The sequence below is a fragment of the Stegostoma tigrinum genome, chromosome 9 (assembly GCF_030684315.1).
Source record: "Stegostoma tigrinum isolate sSteTig4 chromosome 9, sSteTig4.hap1, whole genome shotgun sequence".
NCBI lineage: Eukaryota > Metazoa > Chordata > Chondrichthyes > Orectolobiformes > Stegostomatidae > Stegostoma > Stegostoma tigrinum.
The window spans coordinates 92,508,497-92,530,019 of NC_081362.1; the positions used below are offsets into that span (position 1 = coordinate 92,508,497).

At 42.9% G+C, this 21,523-nt stretch overlaps 1 protein-coding gene across 2 annotated transcripts in view; it reads left to right on the top strand.

The window, feature by feature from the left end:
* aig1 (androgen-induced 1 (H. sapiens)) overlaps positions 1–21,523 on the top strand; it is a 126,237-nt gene that overhangs the window by 21,370 nt on the left and 83,344 nt on the right. The gene's annotated exons all lie outside the window — the stretch shown is intronic.

A 21,523-nucleotide genomic window follows, 5' to 3' on the forward strand; every position in this document is an offset into this window, starting at 1 on the left:
AATCCATGCATTAATTCTTCAAGGGAGTATATTTCTACCAACAGTACCCAACTTCTAGGAAGTTAATTTTCACTGCTGTATTGGTATTTCTTAGGAAGGAAGTCCCCAGAAGCCTTAATCTTTACAGGGCTGCTACGTCTCTCTCTCTCTCTCTCTCTCTCTGTAAAATATAGATATAGTTGATTATGGTCATTGTTTAACTTCCAACTTCTGCTTTTGTTTCAACCACAGGAAAATCTGGCAGTAAGTATGGACTTTCCCAGTAGCATTCTGCCACCAGACAGTTCAAGATGTTTCTTGAAATGTACAAATACACCTCCCCAGCCCTCCCTGCCACCACCGAGTGGTTTATTCTCCTGCATGTGAAGTTGAAGCTGGTTTTCTGCAGGACAGTAAAGCAAAGTCATTGTGGTTCTGAAACTCACTGCAATGAGACGGTACAAAAAGATGAGTGGAGATTTTACAAATATGAGTTAGTAACAGGACAGGGTCATTTGGCCCCTTCAGCCTGTTCCAGCATTTAATAAGATCTGATTATCCGATATTCCTGCCCACACCTCCCCATTAACCTTTCACTTCCTTGTTTAGCAAGAACCTGCCCTCCTCTACCTTAAAAACATCCAAGGACTGTGCTTCTGTCAAACGTTCTGCAAGAGATTTTCAAAGATTCAAGGCTGTGAAAGAGAAGATTTCTTTTTGCCTCATCCCTGCTTTAAGTTGGTGACTTCTGATTTTTAAACATGGGGAGACTGATTGAGAAGATTAAAGCACATGGAATTGAGGGAAACTGGTGAGATGGATCAGAAAGTGGCTCAGTAATAGGACGCAAAAGGTAGTGGTAGAAGGCTATCTGAGTGACTCAAGACCAGCATCCAGTGGTCAATCACAAGGAGCAGAACTGGGACCCTTATTGTTTGTTATATACAGAAAAGACCTTGATGAAAATGTTGGTGGGAATGGTATACAAGTTTGAGAAGTCACCAAGATTAATAGAGTGGTTAGTAGTGAAGAAGTTACAGAAAGATATGGATGGATTCGTCAGATAGGCAGCGCAGTGGCAGATGGCATTTAACCCTGATAAATATGAAGTGATGCATTTTGGAAGAAGAAACAAGATGAGGGAGTATTTAATGAATGGCAGGACACTGAGCAGCTTAGAGGAACAGAGGGATCTTGGGGTAATTATGCATTGATCCCTGAAGTTGGCAGAACATGTGAATAGGACAGTTAAGAAGGACTATGGGACACTTGCTTTCATCAGTCATGGTATAGAGTATAAAAGCAAGGTGTAATGCTAGGGCTGTACAGCTGGAGTACGGTGTATAGTTCTGGCCATCTCACTACAGGAAGGATGTGTTGGAGGGGGTACTGAGGAGGTTGACCAGAATGTTGCCTGGGGCAGAGAAATTGAGCTATAAAGAGAGACTAGATGGACTTGGAGATAACAAAGTGTGAAGCTGGATGAACACAGCAGGCCAAGCAACATCTCAGGGACACAAATGCTGATGTTTTGGGCCTAGACCCTTCATCAGAGCCCTCCGGACAAACTTCAGGGGATCTCTCCTCTCCACCTATCTTCTCCTCTATCCACCTTCGATCCACCTCCCCCTCTCTCCCTGTTTATTTCAGAACCCTCTCCCCATCCCCCTTTTCTGATGAAGGGGCTAGACCCGAAGCACCAGCTTTTGTGCTCCTGAGATGCTGCTTGGCCTGCTGTGTTCATCCAGCTCCACACTTTGTTATCTCGTATTCTCCAGCATCTGCAGTTCCCATTATCTCTGAATGAACTTGGATTGCTTTCTTTAGAGCAGAGAAGACTGAGGAGGAGGTGTTTGAGGTGTATAAGATAATGAGAGGTATGGACTGGGTGAATAGAGATCAAAATTTGCTTTGGTTGAGGAGTCAATCACAAGAGGACACAGTTTTAGGGTAAGGGGCAGAAGATTCAGGCAGGATTTAGGCAAAAAGCTTTTTCACTCAGTCGGTTTTGGGAATCTGCAATGTACTGACTGGGAAGGTAATGGAGCCTGGAAACCTTACAATCCTTAAAAAATATTTAGAAAAGTACTTGAAATATCATAATATTCAAGGATATGGGGCAACTGCAGGAAACTGGGATTAGCATGCCTTTAGTGGTAGCTATTGTTGGTGCAGGCTCAATGGGCTGAAGGGCCTGTTCTGTGCTCTATGACCCTATGAATCTATGACTCTGTGACAGAAGAATATCCCCTCCACTTGTGCCCTGTCATGCTGGGGCAGGGTCTTAGATATCCCAATCAAGTTGCCACTTATTTTTCTGAGATGTGATAATGGGAACTGCAGATGCTGGAGAATCCAAGATAGTAAAATGTGAGGCTGAACGAACACAGCAGGCCCAGCAGCATCCCAGGAGCACAAAAGCTGATCTTTTGGGCCTAGACCCTTCATCAGGGAGCTCTCTGATGAAGGGTCTAGGCCCGAAACATCAGCTTTTGTGCTCCTGGGATGCTGCTGGGCCCGCTGTGTTCATCCAGCCTCACATTTTATTAACTTATTTTTCTGAGACCTGTAGGAGGACAGTTCCTGTTTTTGCTCCCATAGAAGATCATTTTCATCTCCAACATTTTGTCCACAAACAGGATATGTAGCAGGACGCAGGTAGCTGTTGTGTTTGTGAGTACAAGTGGTGCTGTATTTGTAACTTTTTCAACACTTTGGACTGAGAGAGATGTTGGGTGTGTCAAGGTTTGCTGCAGGATTTTCCTATGGCTGAAATGATCACAATTCTTACAATGGAGCTGCCTATTTGCTGTTGAATATTTATCACTGCTTTCCAAAGACCTGTATCTCTGCATGAGACTCGATGTGGAATTATTGTTTAATAAAAGACACATTCAGAGTCCGAACAGCACCAAGTGCAAAATAGGGAAAAAAAAATCTCATGTGTTACCGTACAACTCTGTTTACACAGTTATCTCATGCTAGAGTGAAACACAAGGTGAGGTGACCTCATTGTTAATAAAATTTATCCTTTTCTCATTTAGAAGAGGTTAGGCACTGGGATTGTTGACTTACTGAATAGCCAGGTTTAATACAAATCCGTGCTTCTCAGGCTCCCTTGTCCATGAACCACTTAAGGTCCTCCCAAGCCACCATTGGGTTCTGTTGCTTTTTGTTTCCACTTACTGCTACAAATAAAGTGATTCAGGATTAACTGGCAGAATGACACTGCCTTTGTTGAGACACCAGTGAGGTGATGTCTGGTGAGTCAAGCTCCCCATTCAGCGTGTTACTCTCTCGGTTGTCCTCTCAGGTCCCACTCAATTGTTGGAAATCTGACATTGTTCTCATGTGCGGCAAATATGTCATAAATCTTGTTTATGAAACCATTGCTGCTTACGACGACATGTGTTATGCATGCTGTAGCCCATCTGTTTGTACAATGCTACGTGTGTAGTGTTCAATTGTTTTGGGTTTGATTATGTGGTCTCTTTACTATTGATGTTCACTTTGCCTTACTGGTTGAGCCTGGCTGCAGACTCAGGTAAATAAACCAGAAAATGTTAGAGCCAGATCTAGAAGCAAAGAGCACATATTTTAAAGTGAGGTTCATATGTCCTGTTAAACACATCACTGAAAGGAACATAGGGCCAAGTGTAGGCCATTCAGACCCCCGATCATGGTCTGCCAGCCAACGGGCAGCACGGTGGCTCAGGAGTTAGCGCTGCCGCCTCACAGCGCCAGGGATCCAGGTTCAATTCCACCCTAGGGCTATTGTCTCAGTGGAGTTTGCACATTCTCCCTGTATCTGTGTGGCTCTCCTCTGGTTGTCCCTGTTTCCTCCCACAGTCCGAAGTTGTTCAGGTTAGGTGGATTAGCTATGGGGATGCTGAGTCTGGGTGGGAGGTTTGTTGGGAGGGTTGGTGTATACTTATGGGCTGAATGGCCTCTTTCTGCCCTACAGAGATCATGGTTGATCAGTGGCCTAATGCCATGTACCTACACTTTGGCTCATATCTCTTAACACATTTGCATTAGAAAAATGGACCTGTCTCGAATTTAAAATTCAAACCAATCTAGCATCAAATGCTGTATCAGTGATAATGGGAACTGCAGATGTTGTAGAATCCAAGATAACAAAGTGTGGAGCTGGATGAACACCGCAGGCCAAGGAGCATCTCAGGAGCACAGAAGCTGACGTAGGAGGATGAAGGGTCTAGGCCCGAAACGTCAGCTTTTGTGCTCCTGAGATGCTGCTTGGCCTGCTGTGTTCATCCAGCTCCACACAGCTGTTTGTGAAGACAGTTTCAAATGTCTCCCACCTTTTGTGAATGAAAGTGTTTCCTAAAATCTCTCCTGAATAGTCAGTCCCTAATTTTTGATTTCTGCCCCCTAGTTCTAGAACATCTAACAGGGGGGGAAAAAAAACTAAAATTGTTGGCAACTTGGAAAATCTGGCAGCATCTGTGGAAACAATGCAAAGTTAACATTTAGATAGTGTTCCGTCTTCAGAACAGTGGAAATAGTTTATCTATCCTAAGTTGTCCTGTTAATATCTTGAAGACTTCAATTACATCACTCCTGAACTTTCTACACTTCAGGGAATATCTGTTTGTCATCAAATAAATGATTTGGATGAGAATTTAAAAGGCGTGATTAGCAAGTTTGTGGATCAGACCAAAATTGATGGGTGTAGTCCACAGTGAAGAAGCTTATCTAAGATTAAAAAGGGATCATGGTCAGTTGTGCCAAAGGACTGAGGAGTGACAGATGGAGTTTAATTTGAATAAATGTGAGACATTACATTTTGATAAAACAAACAAGGGCAGGACTTGTACAGTTAATGGTAGGGCCCTGGGTAGTGTTGTCAAAGAGAGAGACCTTGGGATCAAGTGCATAGTTGCTTGAAAGTCGCAACACAGTAGACAAGGCAGCATTTAGCACACTTTTGCCTTCATTGCTCAGACCATTATGTATAGGAGTTGTGGCATCAAGTTGAGGTTGTACACGACATTGGGTGAGGCCAATTTGGAGTACAGTATGCAGCTCTGGTTGCCCTGCTATAGGAACAATATTATTAAATTGGAGGGAGTTCAGAAATGATTTGCCAGGAAGTTGCTAGGACTGGGGAAGGTTTCAGTTACAAGGCTAGGTTGGATTGGCTGGGACGTTTTTCACTGGAGCGTAGGATGTTGTAGGGATGACCTTATAGAGGTTTATCAAATCACGAGGGGGATAGATAAGGGAAATAGTAAAGGCCTTTTCCCTGTCGTGGTCACATTAGATGAGAGGAGAAAGATTTAAAAGGGACCCGAAGGGCAATTTTTTTCCTTATTTGGAATGAACATCCAGAGGAAGTGTTAGCTGTAGCTTGAGTTACAACATGTAAAAGACATTTGGACAGGTACATGAATAGGAACGGTTTGGGGGCATGTGGGCCAAATGTAGGCAAGCGGGATGAGTTCAGTTCGGGATTATGGTTAACATGGATGAATTGAACTGTAGGGTCTGTTTCCATGCTGTACGACTGTATATACTACAGCATGTAATGGGTATACAGGTTGCACCTTATTCTCCTGTAAGATCTCAGCTGTGTCTTCACACATCAGACATTGGCATCTTGCTTCAATGCAAGGACCAAACGGAAGATCTCATGGGCCATCAGTGGTGCACCGACCACACTTTGAGAATGACTGTAAAGGGGTAAATGTATTACAAGGAGATTCGATGAATGCTTTTTTAGTTGCAAACAGCTTCAACAGAGTTGACACAGAAAAGCTGTTTCCACATGTGGGTGAATCCAAACCAGATCTGCAAACAAATGGATTAAAAACAAAACTGTAGGTGAATTTCTTTAGAAAGACAGAGGTGAAAATGTGAAACCCTCTGCTATGTGCATTGGGTGAACGCTTCTTGAAATTGAGAGGAAACCTGATACACAGATAATGGAGAAGCAAATGAAAGGGTTTGGATACACAGTAGGAACTACAGGTGCTGGAGAATCTGAGATAACAAGGTGTAGAGCTGGACGAACACAGCAGGCCAAGCAGCATCAGAGGAGCCAGAAGGTTGATGTTTCGGGCCTAGACCCTTCTTTGTGAAGGAAAGGCCGAGGCCCAAAATGTCAGCTTTCCCGCTCCTCTGATGCTGCTCGGCCTGCTGTGTTCATCCAGCTCTACACCTTGTTATCTCTGAAAGGGTTTGCATGCAGATTGGAAAATGATAGTGGAAGAAGGTTCGAGTTGTGTATACACTGCCATAGACAAATTAGGATGAGTTCTGATTAACAGTCACCAAATTCAAAACCTTAACTCTGCTTTCTTCCCACAGATACTGCCAGACCTGTTGAGTTTCCCCAACAATTTCTGTTTTATTTAGGATGAGTGGTTTGTTTCTGTGCTGCATTTCTTCATGCTAAGTGCAATTAAATCCACGTCTATTTTACAGGAAGTTATTCAAGAATTTCTAGAACTATCAAGGGTGTACAAATCAACAGGGGTTTATCAAAAGCAAACTGCATCAAAGTAATTTGTTAAAATTCTTTGAGTGAATAACAGCACAGTCGGTGGATAAAAATAACGTGGTTGACTTCCAGAAAACATCTGCTGTCTCTGACAAGAGACTTACAACTTGAACAAAAACTCCTGGGATCCATGATGAATTGGCAAATTGGATTATGAAGTTGCTTGATAATCGGAAACAGGCTAGATATCTATAAATAAACAAATATGTAATTGTCTTTGACAGCTGTGAACAGTGAAGTCTCCAGACCTCAATTCTGGTTTCTCCTGCTCTTCAGAATATTTATTAATTACCTTGCTGAAAGCTTTGTACTAATGATGGTTAACCTTATGGATGATACCACGGAAGAAGAGTGTTATGAGAATTTCTAGATGCCACATTCTAGGAAGGATATTTGAGCCTGAAAAGGAGAGCAGCATGTGTTTACCAGAATGATGCCTGAGGGTTAAATAATGAGGAAAGATTATACAAACTAGCATTGTGTAACTTAGAATTCTGGAGTTTAAATAACAATTTAAGTGAAGTTTTAAAGATGTTCTGGGAATGGTTAAGGTAGATAGAGAAGAACCATTCCTCCTGGTTGAGAGGTCTAGGGCAGGAACGTAGGGTGGAGTTTAATGTAACTGGTACTAGTCCAGCAACTCAACAGGACCCGTACCCACCACCTTTCTCCATGGTTCTGAAGTTATTTTCACTTCAGAGACATCCAATTTCTTTTTGAAACCAAGAATGAATGTGCCTTCACATCACTCCCTGATAGTTCATTCCATATCCTAACCATAGAGTCATAGCGTCATACAGCACAGAAACAGACCCTTTGGTCCAACTCATCCGAACGACCATAATCCCGAACTACACTAGTCCCAGTTGCCTGCACTTGGCCCATATCTCTCTAACTATTTCTTCTTCATGTACTTCTCCAAATGTCTTTTAATTGTTGAAACTGTGCTTACATCCATCACTTTCTCTGGCAGTTCATTTCACATATGAACCTCACTGTGTAAGAAAAGCTGTCCCCCCATGTCCTTTTTAAAACTTACTCCTCTCACATTAAAAATATGCCCCCTCGTTTTGAACTCCTCTACCATAGGGAAAAGACACCGACTGTTCACCTTATCTTATGATTTTATAAATCTCTATAAAATCACCCCTCAACCTCGTACACTCCAGTCAAAAAAGTCCCAAGCTATCTAGTCTATTTTCATCATTCAAGCCCTCAATTCCCGCAACATCCTGGTAACTCTTTTCTGAATTGCATGACTCCTGCCCTTGTTGTTTTACCAAAATACAATACCTCGCATTTATGCAAATTAAACTCCACCTGCCATTCTTCCGCCTATTAACCTAATTGATCAAATCATTTACCCTCGTATTACTATTGGCCAGTTTGCTATTCACCTTAAATTGATGTCCTCTTGAGAAATCTCTGTTGAGAAATGTTTCTCTGAATATGGTGTTATGGTCATTGGGCTCTTAATGTTGTTGACCGATTTGATATAATTGTTTGTTTGGTAAATCATTTACATTCCCTCTTGTCCATGGCTCTAGAAAGACTTGCCAGAAACATTGCCAAATGGATATCATTGCCAGTAACATCAAGAGACCAATGGCCATAAGACCAAAAGAAATAGGAACAGGATTAAATCATTCAACCCTTGAAGCCTGCTCTGACATCCGGTAGGATCATGGCTGATCTGATATTCCTCATATCCACTTTCTTGCCTGCTCCCCATAACCCTTGATTCCCTGAATGATCAAGAATCTATCTATCTCAATTTTAAATATACATAAGGACTCTGCCTCCATTGCTCTCTGTGGCAAGAAGTTCCAAAGATTCATAACATTCTGAGACAAGATCCGAGATAATAAAGTGTCCAGCATCTGCAGCTCCCATTAAGTCTGATCACAGTTTTAACCTCACTGCAATGCCTCTTCCAGGATGCCTAACCTGAAGAAGTTACCCTTGCCCTTCTGGATCAAGCGCAGCAGATCTCTTGCTTTTGTGCTCCTAAGATGCTGCTTGGCCTGCTGTGTTCATCCAGCAGCCCAGTTTCTGATGATTTTTGCCATGTTTGCGGGATCTTTACAGATTCTTAACAGAACCCAACAATCTGCACAACACAATAAATGCATACTTTCAAAGCATTTGTCATCACATACCTTTCTTGTCTCTGGGGGTTATGCAGTACTATGACAGTGTATTTAAAAAGTACACATTTCGTTAAAGCATTTTAACTGGAATATATTAATCAGAAATAGGCCATTCAGCCCATCGAGCCTGCTCCACCATTGAAGACGTTTATGGCTTATTTCATTGTAGCCTTAAATTTTGTCAATCCCGGATAACCTTCCACCCCCTGCTTAAGAAGAATTTATCTACTTCTGCCTTAAAAAATATCCAAGAGCTCCACGTCCAGCACCTTTTCAGGATAGGGGCTCCAAAGACAGATACACACCTTTTAGGGAAAATAAAAGATGTGATTTTTCAGACTCCTGACCTTAAGGCTGTTTAAATGGGGTGTGCTTTGAGAAATTGAAACTTAGAAGCTTAAAGACCTCTGCAATGTTACACATCACTCACGGTCCATTTAAACTGCATGGCTGGGAGGTTCCATGTGCACTGATTAATGGGCCAACACATTGAACTCTGCATATGAAACTCACTGCCATGCAAAGACCTCCAAGGTCTGAGCAGCGTAAAAATGTTCAGGGGACCATTGCCCCCATGGGGGACAGATGCAATAGAGAAAGGAAGATCTCCTTTTACAGATGGATACTGGGTGTACAGAATAGCCCGTGCATCAGATTCATAAATGTTAATGACATATGGCAGCAAGCTTGCGACACAAAGTTCAAATACACACTCAGCCACTGCTTCCTAATAATTACATTTATTCAGCGCACAGCAGACAACAGGTTTCTTCCTGGCCCAACTAACGGTGACATGGTGGATGACCTTTGCAAAATCTTCTTTCTATATATTAAGAAAGCTTCGACTGAAAATCATCTTAAAAAATGTTGGTTTGTGGCAATAATTGCCTCAAGGTGCCCAGGAACATTCACCTCTCTTTAGTACCGCTTGGGTCAGCGTACAGTTGCATAGTGGTAGCATTGCTGGACTAGTAATCTCAGAGGGCCTAATGAGTTCAAATCCCATCATGGTAACTGGGGGGACATTAAGTTTAATTAAAACAGCTGGAATACATTACTATTCTCATCAATAGTAAACATGAAAGTTTTTGATTATTGTAAAAACCCTACTGGTTCTCTGATGGCCTTCAGGGGAAGCTAGCAGCCATTCCTATCCAAGATAATAAAATGTGAGGCTGGATGAACACAGCAGGCCAAGCAGCATCTCAGGAGCACAAAAGCTGACGTTTCGGGCCTAGACCCTTCATCAGGCCCATCTAGGCCCGAAACGTCAGCTTTTGTGCTCCTGAGATGCTGCTTGGCCTGCTGTGTTCATCCAGCCTCACATTTTATTATCTTGGAATCTCCAGCATCTGCAGTTCCCATTATCTCTGAAGCCATTCCTATCCAGTCTGGCCTATTTCACATTACTGACATCTGTAGTAATATGGGTGCCTTGGCGACTCAATGGTTAGCACTGCTGCCTCACAGCACCAAAGTCCTAGGTTCAATGCCACCCTTGCGTGACTGTCCTTGTGGAGTTTGCACATTCTCCCCATGTTTGCATGAGTTTCCTCCAGATGGCCTACTCTCCTCCCACAGTCTAAAAATGCACAGGTTAGTTGGATTGGCCATGCTAAATTGCCCCATAGCGGTCAGGGATGTGTAGTCTGAATGGATTAGCCATGAGGAATGCAGGGATAGGGGAGGGGAGTGGGTATGGGAGAGATGTTCTTGAAGTGTCAGTGTGGACCTGATAGACCAAATGACCCGTTTCCATATATCGGAATTCTATGATCCTTAACTACCCACTGATATGGCTGATCAAGCCACTTAGATGAATGCCAGCAAGCAGTTGGGAATGGCCAATTAATGATGGTCCATACCAATCACCCTCGTATACACGCAGTCTATTGTTGCTGGATTCCTGACAGAGTCAGTACTTGAGATAACAAAGTGTGGAGCTGGATGAACACAGCAGGCAAGCAGCATCTCAGAAGGGTCTAGGCCCGAAACATCAGCTTTTGTGCTCCTAAAATGCTGCTTGACTTGCTGCGTTCATCCAGCTCCACACCTTGTTGTCTCAGATTCTCCAGCATCTGCACTTCCCATTGTCAGAGTTAGTACTGATGTGGCTGACCCCAATCAATTTCAGGATGGAGCAGTTTTAATTGATGCCTTTTATTAACTGTGTCCAAAGTGCTTCTAACTGTTATATTCAATTCTAGCATGTTTCTTTTTTGTTGGCACTGAAAACCACTGACACCCCATGCCTTCAGAAACTAGAACATGTGGAAACTGAGAACCTTAACTGTTGCTGTGAAAGAAATCTGGGACAGTGAGATAATGGTGGAGCTGAGTCTCCAGTTGTGCTGAGATCATTTTTGATCTACAGATGGTATGCAGCTTATTTACATGTCCTGACGTTATTACAATTCTCACCTCATTATTCCCGGAACGTCCGACCATGTTCACAAGGAGCCCACCCAAGTGGACGGATGTATTTATCTCTGACATCTGGTCATAATCCTGCCCCATATCTGATCTCTTGATAGCAATAAAGGTTAATCACTTCCCCATCCTTTTCCTTTTGTTAAATACTGCCCATTGCATCTTCTCCAGTTGTATAATGTGCAGGCCAGAGACATCATCTGTCAGGTTAACTCCATAATTTAGTGGGAATCGGTTAGCTCAGTTGGCTGGGCAGCTGGTTTTTGATACCAAGTGATGCCAACAGCATGGGCTCAGTTCCTGCACTGGCTGATGTTTCCAGGTAGGATTTTCTTTCTCATCTTCTCTCTTCACCCGAGGCACTGTGGCCCTCAGATTAAACCACCACCAGTTATTGCTCTTGATTGGATGGGAGCGCTAAGGTCTGGTAGGACAATGCTAACATTTTTTATAACTTAATCGATGGAACACCATTGCCAATTCTAAAAGGTTGAAGACCAGAATGTCACAGCAATATCCAGTTGTCATCATCCAGTTGATGAGTGCAAAATGAAAAATTTTAATAAGTTTTGCAATTTCAAAAAGAATGTGGTAATGACAGAGATCAGTAACTGTTCAAAAAGAATGCACCTAGGTGCATGACCATTGCCGTAAAAATACCTAACCGAGGCATGAATGTGCCTAACCAATGTAAGAATGGCCAGGAATTCAGCACAATAATGATTCACACCATTGCAGTATTCATCCGTCATCACTTTGAAGACCTCATGTTTCAGAATGTCACTGAGTGCAAGGGCTTGTGTCTTTCTTTAATATACCCTGCTGCTTTATCACGTCACTCAGACACACGACTGTATCTTGTTGGTACCCGTCTGTTCCTCAGGAGCTGCACAGCCAACTGAGACAACCAGCCCCTCGAGGAGGCCAAGTTGCTGTGGCAACGCATGCTTTAACAAGCATGTTACAGTTTGGAGAAACAGAGATATCAGTGTTTGGTACTTATTGCTAAAGGAATGGAGTATGAATTTCGGGAAGCCTTCTTGAACTGTACAAGGCATTAGTGAGGCATCCAGAGCACTATATTTAGTTTTGGTCCCTTTATTTGAGGAAGGGTGTAATTGCATTTGAAACAGTTCTGAGAAGTTTCACAATATTGGTTCCAGAGATGAAAGGCTTGTCTTGTGAGGAGAGATTGACCAGATTAGGGAGACACTCAGTAGAGTTTAGAAAGATGAGACGAGATTTAATTGAGCTGAATAAGATGCTAAAGGGGATTGACAAAGTAGACACAGAGAGGATGTCTCCTTGTGGGTCAATCTAGAATAAGAGGTCATAGTTTTAGGTTAATGGGTAGCATAATTAAAACAGAACATGAAATGGAATGACATATTTCAAAGGATCATGTGTCAGTGGATATGTGGTGGATACAGGACGCTGAATAAATTTAGGGAGGAGATAGACAGATTTTTAATTATTAACGGGTTAAGGACTATGGGCAGCAGGCAGGAAAATGAAATTGAGACTGAGATGAGATCAGCCATGATCATATTACATGGTGGAGTAAGCATGATGGGCTGAACGGCCCACTCCTGCTCCTAGTTCTTATGTTCTTACCATGATGTGCTGACCAGGAGTCTCTCCCTCTCTTACTGCCTGCCGTTGGTGTTGCTGTTTGATATCAAAACTGATCACATTATGAACACACCTTTCTTGGTCATTAAGCGCTAGAGTGGGAACTTGAACTTGGGAGCTTTCTGCTCAGAAGCATGGACATACCCAATACATCCCAGAAGCTTCCCTCCACCATTCTAAGCATCCTGAAGTCTATACCCCAAGGACATAATTAATGCAAGCCTTAAGTTGGAGTTTTTTTTAAAATATAGAAATACAAGTGTTACCACTGAGCCAAAATGCCACAGAAATATCCCATTACATGTTAACATAGCCAGTGCATTGTGTGTGTGGGAGGGAAGGGTAATCTGGAGGACTTAAACATTGACTGCTGGAATCCAGTGTTCATTAATTTGGTCCTGGTTGCCATGGAGAATCAGCCTTGTTGCACTGGCAGAGTATCTCAGCAAGAATTTGGAATGAGAATGATCTACTTCTGTAAAGAGTCCCCAAACAGGCCAGGAGTATTTCAACCTAGTAGTGGTGGATTTTACTCCTTGTTTCTCAAGGTTGAAGGAAACACACTTCAATTTGCAGACTCCCACCAGTAAATGCTGGAGGACCATTGGGAAGTCAGTCTTTATAATCAAAGAGTGGTAAACGTTATCTGGAAAGCATTAAGCTCTCATCTTTAACAATAAAAATTCCTTTTGCTGAATAATACACACCGATATTTATGAAAAAAAATAAAAGATTTGTGTGCCTATCAAGATAAATCCAGGAGAACTCCAGGAAATCAAACCTCAGGAATGTATGAATCATCTGAAGCCTTGGTACCTTCTGTTCCTTCCCAGCAGGATTCCATACTCTCCACAGGCTGGAATGAACCTTTCTGATATGAAGAGAGGAGAAGGAGCAAGCCAATTCAACCCCTCAAGTCTATTCTGCCATTCAATGAGATCATGGCTAATCTGTAGTCTAACACCACATATGTACTGTTGGCCCATTTCCCTTGCACTTTTGCTTAAAAAAAAGTCCATCTCAGATATAAAACTAACAACTGATCTTGCATAGAGTCGTAAGAGCACAGAAACTGACCCTTCGGTCCAACCGGTCCAGACCAATCACAGCCCGAAATTAACCTAGTCGCACCTGCCTGTACTTGGTCCATATCCCTGCAAATCTTTCCTATTCCTATACATATCAAATGCCTTTTAAACTCTAAAACTGTATCTGCATTCACCACTTACTCTGGGAGCTTGTTCCACACACCAACCAACCTCTGTTTAAAAAACGTTGGCTCCACGTCTTTTTAAAATCTTTCTCCTCTTACCTTAAAAAAAATGCCCAGCTGCCATTTGTGGATGAGTTCCAAAATTCTACCGCCCGTTGTGTAGAAGTGTTTCCTAATATCTCTCCTGAATGATCTGATCCTAGTTCTCAGATACACCACTCAGCCCATTGAGCCTGCTCCACCATTCAGTGAGATCACAGCTGATCTGATCATCCTCCACTCCACATTCCTGCGGTTGTTCATTTGTTAGCTGAGGCTCTTGCTCCATGGTGTACAGGTGCTTCATTACCGTTCTAGCCAAGATCATCACGTTCTGAACCGGAAGTGACGAGACCTGCTATACCAGAGGATCATATAAATTTGGAGTGGAGCAGAACACCAACGCTTCGATTAGAGGTTGCACTGATGATGTTCCCTGGAAAGGTAACAAAACGCCTGCACACCAAGGAACAGCTGGTCTAGCGAGCAAATGAACGACCACATCCACGACCCAACCTGCAAATTTTCGCTGAGCCCATTTTCCTGCCTTTTCCCCTAACCTGTGTTTGCCTTACCAACTAGAAATTTCAGCCTTGAATACTGTCAATGTCCCAGCCTCGATAGCCTTCTGTGGTAAAGAATTCCACCGATTCACTAGTCTCCGAGAGGAAAACATATCCCCAACATTTCTGTTTTAAATGAGCTACCCCTTACTCTGAGGTTGCATCCTCTGATCCTAAACTCTCCCACAAGAAGAAACAATCTCTCAGCATCTACCTTATCTATCCTGTGCTCATAAACCTTTTAAACTCTGATGTACCCAACCTCATCACATGAAACAGTCCGTCTCTACCTGGAATCAACTTAGTGAACCTTCTCTGGCCTGTCTCCAATGCCTGCACATCTCTCCTTAGATACGCGGGGGCTGGAGTGTGGTGCTCAAAACTGTTCACAGAATTCCAGCTGTGATCTGACCAGTGTTATGAACAGTTTCAGCGCTGCCTCAATTTTTTGTTATTCATTGACGGGATGTCAGCACTTGTTGACTATCCATAATTGCCCAGAGGATAATCACATGACTGTGGTTCTGGAGTCACATTTATCCAGACTGTGTAAGGATGGCAGTTTCCTTCCCCAAAAGACATGAGTGAGCCAAGTGGACTTTTCCAATAATTGACAATTATCATCATGAGCCTCTTAATTCTAGGTTTTTATTGAAATTAAATTCCAACATCTGCCATTGCAGCACTAAAGTCTGAGGCCCCAGAACATTACCTGGGTCTCAGGACAGGAGGTGATAGCTTAGTGGTGTTATCGCTAGACTGTTATTCCTGAGACATTCTGTGGGTCTGGGCTCAAACCTCACCCATGGTAGATCGTGGAATTTGAGTTCAGTAATAATCTGGAATTAAGAGTCTAATGGTGACCATGTGACCATGGACAATTGTGAGGGAAAAATGCATCTGTTTCACCAACGTTCTTTAGGGAAGGAAATCTGCCATCCATAGCTGGTCTGGTCTACATGTAACTCCAAACCCACAGCAAAGTGGTTGACTGTTAACTGTCCTAAGGCAAGTAATAATGGACAATGAATGCTGGCTAGTAACAGCCATGCCCCATGAATTCATTAAAAAGAATGAATAGTCTAGCATTAGTACCACTAGGCCATCATCTCTCCTACAATTTGTTTAATACCCCATTCCCTTTCAATGAAAGGCCAACATTCCAATTACTTTCCCAATTGCCCACTGGCAGTTTAGGCAAGCATTATAATTTTAAATCATTTTGCTGACTTCTCTGACAGCCCAGCCTCCTCAGATAATGATTCTCTGAGTCAGACCGATTTAAAATCTTCCAGATTTTTGTTGTTGTTAATCAGCTGATGGGCACATAATCGTTGTGACTGCAGTGGGCAACATCTCTCGCATTGCATTGCATCAGCCCAGGATGCTGACATCTCATTTCCCTTTCAGGTGGGTACAACTACAATTGCCCACCTCGATTTTAACAAAGCTTTGAATCATGAACACACACTCAAGAAGCAGGCCCCATGCTTTTAGAGTGATACGGTCATAGAGATGTGCTACATGGAAACAGACCCTTTGGTCTAACTCGTCCGTGCCGACCAGACATCCTAAATTAATCTAGTCCCATTTGGCATGTATCCCTCTGAATTTTTCCTCTCCATGCATCCATCCACATGCCTTTTAAATTTTGTAATTGTACCAGCCTCCACCACTTCCTCTGGCATTTCATTGCACCACTTCATCTGGCATTTTATTTCATATACACACCACCCTCTGCGTGAAAAAGTGGCCCTTAGGCTCCTTTTAAATCTTTCCTCTCTCACCTTAAGCCAAAGGCCTCTCATTTTGGACTCCCCTACCCTGGGGAAAAGACCTTGACTATACATCCTATCCAGACCCCTCATGTTTTTACAAACTTCGTTAAGGTCACCCCTCAGTCTCTGACACTCCAGTGAAAATAGCCCCATCCTAATTAGCCTCTCCCTATCGCTCAAACTCTCCAATCCTGGCAACATCTTTGTAAACCTTTTCTGAACCCTTTCAAGTTTTCTGGAAGAGAAACAGAAGTTGCTGGAGAAACTCAGCAGGTCGGGCAGCATCTGTGGAGAGAGAAACAGAGCTAATATTTTGAGTCTGGTTACTCTTCTATAGAACAAAAGAAAACTAGTCAAATCTAGCATTTGTGTTGATGATGGGGATGGGTGGACTTGGGCAATGGGAATGCTTTACCAACCCTCTCTATCCAGTCTGGCATTAGCCAATGAGTGGATAAGAAATTGAAGACAAATTGGTCCTTGGAAATGTAAATGGGTCCATCACCATCTCCAGACTCCATTCAAAGTCTGTTTGAAAAAAAAACAGTGCAGGCTTGATGGGTTGACTGGCCTTCTCTGGTCCTGTAACATTCTATGATTGGCAGCCACCAATCAATGGAGTTGACAATACATCACCAATCCTTTCCGGTCACTTGGATCAAAATCTTGACGCTCTCCACTGTCCGTACTCTGGTAGCACTTTGACGTGAACTGAGCACTTCTCAAAAGTGGCTCACTATCATATCCCTGAGGGTTTTGTGGATAGGCAATAAATACTGGCTTTGCCAACAACGCCCACATTCCAAGAATGAATTTTTGTGCACCAACGCAGCAGCATAAATACATACTGTCACATGTGAAGCAGACTTGATTATAGGAAAAGGTTCCAAAGCCATTTCAGCTATAAGCAGCATCTTAATAATGATCTTGTTCCCTGTGACTGTAACGTTGACATCCTGTCATTCTTAAGCCGACATTCTCTCGATTCTTAAAACTGAGCTCCAGGCACTTTAGAATTATTTAGATTTTCTGAAGTTCTATGACTCACCCATTTTTATTTTTAATGCTCTCAATGTAGCACCACTGATGTATCCTCCTAACTGAATAACATGCCAATAGATAACATTTCTAAAATTGCATTTTCAAACACTATATATTTTTGTAAATTAAAATGTCTTTATGTAGTTGTACACTCAGTCATCCTATGTTCTCAGTTAAGTGTCTCAGTCTTCAATTCACGGTGAATTGAAAAGGACCAAAGTTTTGCCAAAAACTTTTGATCGAAACTTGGTTAGACCACAGTGAAAGTACTGTGTACAGTTCTGAATAGTGTGTTAGCGGGAAAGGGTTGATAGACTGTGTCTCCTTTTTCTTGAGAAGAGAAGGGTGACCTAATGAGGATCTTTAAAATTAAGCAAGATTATGCAGAAATGGAGACAGAGAGAACACTTCCTCTTGTGCAGAACAGTATAACTGAGAACTTCAATAGTTGTCAAGAAATGCAATCAAGAATTCAGAAGGAACTTCTCCCAAAGAGTTGGTAAAATGTGATGTTCGCTACCACATGGAATGAGGTGAGGTCACTGCAGTTCCAGAGGTCCAGAGGCCTGCTCTCTCTTCAGAGAGAGATGTCTTGTAGTGAGTTTAGCCTGGGGATCACTACACCTCAGGACAGGGGCAAGTTTGAGAAGGCTTGACCTTCATAGTGACCTGCGTTGGAGTGGAAATTAGATTTAGGCTGTTGGTCATCACTATACAGTGAGTCTGGTTGAGTTTCTTGTCAACGATTACTCCCAGGATGTTGAATCTATGCTATCAACATCTTGGGGGTTACCATGGACCCAAAACGCAACTGGACTCACCATATAAATGCAATAGTACAAAAGAAGCTCGGAATAATGCAGTGAACAATTTACTTGCTAATTTCTCAAAGCCTGTCCACCATCTACAAGATGCTCTTGTAGAAGTTCACCAACTATCTTCAGACAGCACCTTCCAAACCTATAATCACTCCCATCTAGAAGAACAAGGGCAACAGATATCACCTGCAAGCTCCCCTTCAAACCACTCACTATCCTGACTTAGAAATATATCACAGTTCGTTCACTGTTGCTGAGTTGAAATCCTGGAACTCCCTTCCTAAGGGCATTGTGAGTTTGCCTACAGCACTTGGCCTGCAGCAGTTCTAGAAGGCAGCTCACCACGACCTTCTTAAGGGGCAACTAGGGATGGGCACTAAATGCTGGCTATGCCAGTAACTCCCACATCACACGAGAAAACAAAAAAAACTGTCACAAACTGACTATAAGGCCTTAAGAAGTAGAAAGGGGAGTAGGCCATTCACCCCTTGATCCTGCTGTGCCATTCAGTAGGATCAATGTCATTCAGCCAACTGAGCTAACCCATCCCCAGCTGAAGTAAATGCTATTGATTCCCTTATGGAACCTAAATAAAGGTATGAGGGGGAAGGGAAAAGAGGGTGCTCTTAGTGGATTTATATGAGGAATGATGGGGCTAGGCTGGAGTGGAGCATGGGGGGTTGGTTTATGAGTAGAGATTGAGTAGGTTGGGACTATAGTCTTGGAATTTAGATGAATGAGGGGGAAGTTTCAGTGAATCAGTTGAGACTACCTCGTTGCATGTTTTTAAGTCAAAAATGGATAGACTTTTGAACAGTAAAGGAATTAAGGGTATTGATGAGTGGGCGGGTAAGTGGTGCTGAGTCCACAAAGAGATTGGCCATGATCTTATTGAATAGTGGAGCAGGTTTGATGGGCCAGATGGCCTACTCTTGCTCCTATTTCTTATGTTCTTGTGTTCTTATGGCTGGGAGTGAATGGTCTCTTTCTGTGCTACATATCCCATGTAATATTTTTCTTTGCTGCTCCTCAGCTTTTGAAACAACAGAAAGAATAATCCTTTGGATTCCCACAGCATTCACTTTGTAACTTGACCTCGTCCCAAGCCATCCTCTGCACCATTAGTCGCCCTCAGCTTTGGTTTCATACTTCCTTTCTGACTTCCAACATTTATGTCATCAGTTCAGCTGTTTTAACATTGCACGGCGCGCCTTCCCCAAACAGTACAGGCAGTTCCAGAACATCGCTTGGGGATTTTGTTCAACTTTTCAGATATTACTCAGAACAAAAGAATGTGCTAATGCTACTCCCTGTCTCAATGATGCATTTCTGTGCATTTTCCACTCATAGCTCTGATGCCTGCACTACAGATCTCAAATAAATTGTCAGCTTATAAGAAATAGTGTGGAGTTTGCACATTCTCCCTGTCTTTGTGTGGGTTTGCTGTTTGTGATCTGGTTTCCTCCCACAGTCCAAGGATGAGCAGATCAGGTGGATCGGCCACGCTAAATGGCCCATAGTGTCCAGGAATGTGTAGGCTAAGTAGGATAGTCATGGGAAATGCAGGGATAGGGAAGGGGGTTGGGTCTGAGTGGGATACTCTTAAGGAGGCCAGTATGGATTCAATGGGCTGAATGGCCTGCTTCCATGCTATCCTATGAAATGTATGGTCAGTTGAGCCAGGATTGGAAAACAAGGTCAGCAAAGCATGAGGGCAGGAATATTATATATCTGGGGTTGTGATACACATACATTCAAGCAGGCAGAGGGAAGGCAAATGAGAGATGGGCCACAAGGTGGAGTGGGTAAGGGGTCAGTTTAGTGATAATGGGAACTGCAGATGCTGGAGAATCCAAGATAACCAAGTGTGGAGCTGGGTGAACACAGCAGGCCAAGCAGTATCTCAGGAGCACAAAAGCTGACGTTTCGGGCCTCGATGAAGGGTCGAAGCCTGAAACGTCAGCTTTTGTGCTCCTGAGATGCTGCTTGGTCTGCTGTGTTCGTCCAGCTTCACACTTGGTTATCAAGGGGTCAGTTTAGGTTGTTTACCAAAAATTCAAGGATTCATCAAGTCATTTTTAAAGTTTTGTTCCTCACTTTGCTTCCCTTTCATTTACCTTGGCCCCTTGTGTTATTTTCGCTCCAAAATGTAGGTTTTTGTCAAAAGTGCATCATAGGCCAAAGGGCCTGTTCCTGTGCTGTAGGTTTCTTTGTTTCTTTGTTTCTTTTATCACTGGACAGCGGGAGCTCTCTGGAAGTCACCCAAGATGACTGTCCCTTGATGTCTATCCTGTAATACAAGCCTCTGACAGTCCTGCAGTCTTTTCAGTTCAGGCCTCTCTAATGCATACAATCAATTTTAAACATTTTTTTTGGGGGGTGTTGGGATTGGTTCCATCTTCAGCTGCCTGGCCCCAGAGCTCTGGAATTCCCTCTTTAAAATCTATCTTTGTCCTACTACTCTTTCCTTACTTGGGAGGTTTCTTAAAATTTATATTTTGATTCAGCTTAATCACTTGTAATAATATCTCCTTGTATTGCTTAACATAGAACATTACAGCACAGTACAGGCCCTTCGGCCCTCGATGTTGTGCTGACCTGTCATACTGATCTCAAGCCCATCTAACCTACACTATTCCATGTACGTCCATATGCTTGCCCAATGACGACTTCAATGTACCTAAAGTTGGCAAATCTACTACCGTTGCAGGCAAAGCGTTCCATTCCCTTACTACTCTGAGTAAAGAAACTACCTCTGACATCTGTCCTATATCTTTCACCCCTCAATTTAAAGCTATGCCCCCTCGTGCTCGCCGTCACCATCCTAGGAAAAAGGCTCTCCCGATCCACCCTATCTAACCATCTGATTATTTTATATGTTTCAATTAAGTCACCTCTCAACCTTCTTCTCGATAATGAAAACAGCCTCAAGTCCCTCAGCCTTTCCTCGTAAGACGTTCCCTCCATACCAGGCAACATCCTAGTAAATCTCCTCTGCACCCTTTCCAAAGCTTCCACATCTTTCTTATAATGCGGTGACCAGAACAGTGCACAATACTCCAAGTGCGGCCGCACCGGAGTTTTGTACAGCTTCACCATAACCTCTTGGTTCCGGAACTCGATCCCTCTGTCAATAAAAGCTAAATCACTGTATGCCTTCTTAACAGCCCTGTCAACCTGTGTGGCAACTTTCAAGGATCGGTGAACATGGACACCGAGATTTCTCTGCTCATCTACACTACTAAGAATCTTACCATTAGCCCTGTACTTTGCCTTCTGGTTACTCCTACCAAAGTGCATCACCTCACATATTAAATTCTATTTGATAACACTCCTTTACAAGCTTTTGGGATGTTT